At 33.6% G+C, this 4438-nt stretch overlaps 1 pseudogene; it reads left to right on the top strand.

Moving 5' to 3' along the window:
• The first annotated feature begins 3035 nt into the window (after positions 1–3035).
• LOC148788425 (dirigent protein 4 pseudogene) lies at positions 3036–3601 on the top strand (annotated as a pseudogene).
• The last annotated feature ends 837 nt before the right edge of the window (positions 3602–4438 follow it).

Genomic DNA, 4438 nt, shown 5'->3' on the forward strand with positions numbered 1-4438 from the left:
GGTGTCGTTTTTCCCAAAAATTGAATTTTCATGTTTTCTGCAATTTTCTGAAATTATTTGTTCTGACTAATTTTAATTTTGGTTAAATTAAATTTTTCTAAAATTAAATTATGCCTTAAATTAATTTCAAAATGATTTCCAAGCAAACAAAAAAAATATAAATTGGATGTTGATTGATATTCATTTTTTAATTGCGTTATTAGTACCTTATTTTCTGCATTTAACTATGTTTTTGGTGTTAGATATTGGATATCTATTGTCAAATACATGGATTGTATTCATTTGTATAACATATTTATATTTGATATAAATATGTTAATTATTGTTTATTGGATAAACAATGGGGATGATCACGGAGCCCATTGGCGGAATGCATGGTTTAATATTATGTTGGGTGAGGCCTGCGTGCCTCTTTGTTTTAATTCCTTTTTTCGCTTTTTGTCCTTGAAATAATAAGGCTTTTGTACTCCCCCGACTTTTGATTGGGTTTCCAATTTCAATTATAATGAGTTTAGTTAGGAATGTGGGGTTTATTTATTTTGAATAAATATAAGCTTCCAAAGAGATGAAGGCCTAGGCCTATTGGACGGTGCTGGGCGGAACTCACGACAAAAGAAAAACAAAGAGGAAGGCCCATTAGAATGATAATGGGTTACTATTTTGTAATAGTCAGGGTCATACGCTAGATTGACTACAGACTCACTGCGGGCTCAGTGGGTCAAAATGTGGCTTGTGATCATCCAACAGGGCCGTGCTAGGCTTGTTTCTGCATGTGGTGTGTATTTTAGTATTTGGAGTATGATGTGTTTGGAATGTATCTGTTTATACTCAATGATTATAATTGATGCGTGCAAGATCTTATAATGATGAGGTCTCTGTTATAGCAAAACTTAACTCTCACTTGGATGGTCCAAGTTAAATATTAGGGCCATAATGGATTGAAATTCAAATGATTTGATTAAATCCAAGCCTTCCATCCACAACAATATGGTGTGGATGCTACTTTCACCCATTCATGGTCTCACGAGTCGTGGCACATTTGGAATGAAAAGAAAGCTACACTACTGTTGTGAACTAATGGAATATACTCCTATTTTCCTGTCTCACGAGTCGTGGGGAGCGAAAAATGAGATATTCGTTTGGTTGATGGGTCGGGCCTAACGCTAAGTAGCGTATTTGCTTGGAGTCCTTGTGATCACGTGAAGACGTGAGGCAAAATAACTTGGGGATCTCATTGGATGAGAATGATATAGGTTACCTCCTACAAAGCCTTTTTCCATGTGAATCGTAAAAGAAGGACATGGAGAATTGCGTTTGTGGTTTTGACGGCCCGATTAACCCATGCAGTTCAACACTGTAAGATGACAGTTACATCAAGATAATAATAACATTTATGAATATATAAATTTATTGCGTACTATGTATACATCAATGTCAAATAATTTTTTTTATTTTTTTAATGTATTTAAATTATATTGTTCCACTACAATATATGTTTCCACAGCATTAATTATTTAGAGTAATCTTTGTAATAACTACACAAAACTATGTCGTATCCATAGTTTGTATTACCCTTTGTAACGATTTTTTACACGGCTACCATACACTACATTATTTATATCAACATTTTTAACGGCTTTTTACATGGCTATATTATTGTAATTCCTTTTGTAATGATCTTTTAATTTTTGTATCTCTCTTAGTAATGACTTTTATAACGGCCTTGGCCGCTCCACTCCTCTTTCTTCTTATCAATTTTTTTCTCTCTCTCTTTGTCTGTAATTCCCCAACCCCCCTGGCCCACCTCCGCCCTCCGCCTGCCACCTCCAACCATCAGGTAAATTACAAGGGTCTCCCCTGAGATTTGACATAATTACAAACACCCTCTCATTGTTTGACAAATTACAGATACCCCCTGATGTTTGTGAATTGACGTAATTTCTGGATGGAGGTATGAAATTATTAATTCTGCCCTTATTGTATTTTTTTAAAAAAATAAAAATAAAAATTCATAAAAAGAATCAGACAAAGTGGATGAAAAATTTTGAAATATTATAAAAAAAATCATCCACTTAATCCATAAAACAATTTTTTTAAAAAAAAATAAATAAAATTACAATTCTTAATCCACATGGACGTTTTGGTTGGTTCACTATAAAAATAGACAATATTTAATGAATTGGACTAATTGTTAGACGCTTCTTAAAATTATGGGCTCTTTATATTTTTTCAAATAATGAGAAGATATTCATAATTATGTCAAACTTTAAAAGATTGTTGTAACTTACTCTTAATATTGTATCAAATAGTAATTTTTTTCCTTAGTAACAAAACAGGGAAGAATTATTATCATTAATTTGACCAAAAATCTCCTATGTTTTTCCTAAAATGAATTTTCGTAGATTTCGGCTGTCCGAATAATGATTCGTGAAAATCTAGTTAAGAAATGGAAATCAAAATGAATCATTATCCTTTTGGAACATTACACACATTCTGGCTTGGCATTTTTGTACAGCTTTATTTGCAGGTGCTGTGCGATCCACGACGTGGTGGGATAACAAAAATCCTTTTTGACTCGCCATAATTTTTCTTCGAGACCTGTTCGGGTATTTTGTTGTAAGGGAGTAGTACTCTATGTTTATTGTTGCTCTATTTGTAAGGGAGCAGTACTCCTTGTTTATGGCTTTACTAGAAATTCTAGGGAGGTAGCTCTCTCCGCTGTAATTATTTTGTGAATTTTAATATAGAAGGACTGGGAACTGCGAAAAGCTCCCCCCACCTCTAGGTAGTTTTTGTTAAAAAAAAAATGGAAATCAAAAGAGTACAATCTCCTAATTACATAATTTCTAAAATTACATAATTTCTTTTTAAAATTTGTAATTTTAAAAAGATTGTATATATGTTCTATGTATAAAATTGTTTGTATATATGTTGTATGTTTTATGAATAAATTGGTTATAAGACAAAATTTTAATTATGGCAAAAAATAACCTTAAAAAAAAACTTAAAAGAAACTGCTTGATAAAAGCAGAGAAATGGAGAAGGTTGTACTCGTGGCATGGATATTAGTACATAGCGTATGGACTACACCAGTTCTCTCCAAATACTACTCCGAAAGCTGGCCGTATGAGGCAGTTCAGGAAAAGGGAATTCATCTTCGCTTCTACTTTCATGACATTCTAAGTGGAAACAAACCAAGTGCAGTGCAGATAGCTAGTCCGAACACCACTAAAAAAGAGGACGGACCGACACCTTTTGGCTCCACATTCGCCATTGATGATCTACTGACGGAAGGGCCTGAGATAACCTCAAAAAAGTCATTGGCAACGCACGAGGAATATACGTCTCATCGAGCCAGGACATGGACTTGACTTTGGTCTTGTATATTGATCTTGGTTTTACAAGTGGGAAGTTTAAAGGGAGTTCACTCAGTGTGTTTTCCAGGAATCCGATAACGGAGAATCACCGGGAACTGGCTGTGGTTGGAGGGAGAGGGCGGTTCAGGCTGGCCAGGTGGTTTGTTTTGGTAAAGACATATTCCTTGAACACCACTAATGGTGATGCTGTTCTTGAGTACACTGTGGAGGTTGTTCATCCTTGAGGGATTAGGTTTTATTGTATAATGCTGGAAGTTCATGGAAACATTTATCTTCTTTTCTAACTAATCATGAATTAGGTTTAAAAAAAAAAGATTGACCGGTTTGTATATGTGCACAATGGGAACTATATATTTTTAAATAATGACAACCTTCACAACAATAATAAACTTTTTTACCATAATTTTATGCAATTCACAAAATATAGCTTAATGTAATTTTAGGACAAATTTGGACATTAATGCAAATTTTATGACTTTTACGAAATAACATCATTTTATCAATAATCAAATACAATTATGAGCTTTGAATGTTAATATTTTTTAAAATTGTAGATAATGACTATCAGTGCACGGTCTGGAATTGTGTTTTGACCATAGTGAGGAAGTTTGCTAAGGTTTGATGAACATGGGATTTGTATTTAAGAAGAAAAGTTCGTGTAGCTCGACTGAAGTCGTCTACAATAGTAAGAAAGTAACTACATCTAGTTAGAGAGGGTAAGTGATAAGATCCCCGTAGATCAATGTGTATAAGGTCTAGGATATGCTCAGAATGAATGTTGTTGGTGAAGGGGAGTCTGTGTTGCTTGGCCATAGGACAGGCACTGCAATATGTTTGAAAAATTTTTGGTTTCAAACAATCGAAATGGCGTTTTGAAATATTACAATCAAATTTAGAAATTAAAAGCTATTAAAGCCACGTTAGAACAAATACATAAAGCAATTAGAAATGCTATTTATGACAAGAAATTTAAATCGAAAACTTACAACAAGAATTGTATTGTAACAATTCTCAGTAAACTTGAAGTCGTTAATTTAACCGAATTGCAAAATTACTGCTTG

Source organism: Sesamum indicum, linkage group LG4 (assembly GCF_026168435.1).
Source record: "Sesamum indicum cultivar Baizhima isolate 11 linkage group LG4, ASM2616843v1, whole genome shotgun sequence".
Taxonomy (NCBI): domain Eukaryota; kingdom Viridiplantae; phylum Streptophyta; class Magnoliopsida; order Lamiales; family Pedaliaceae; genus Sesamum; species Sesamum indicum.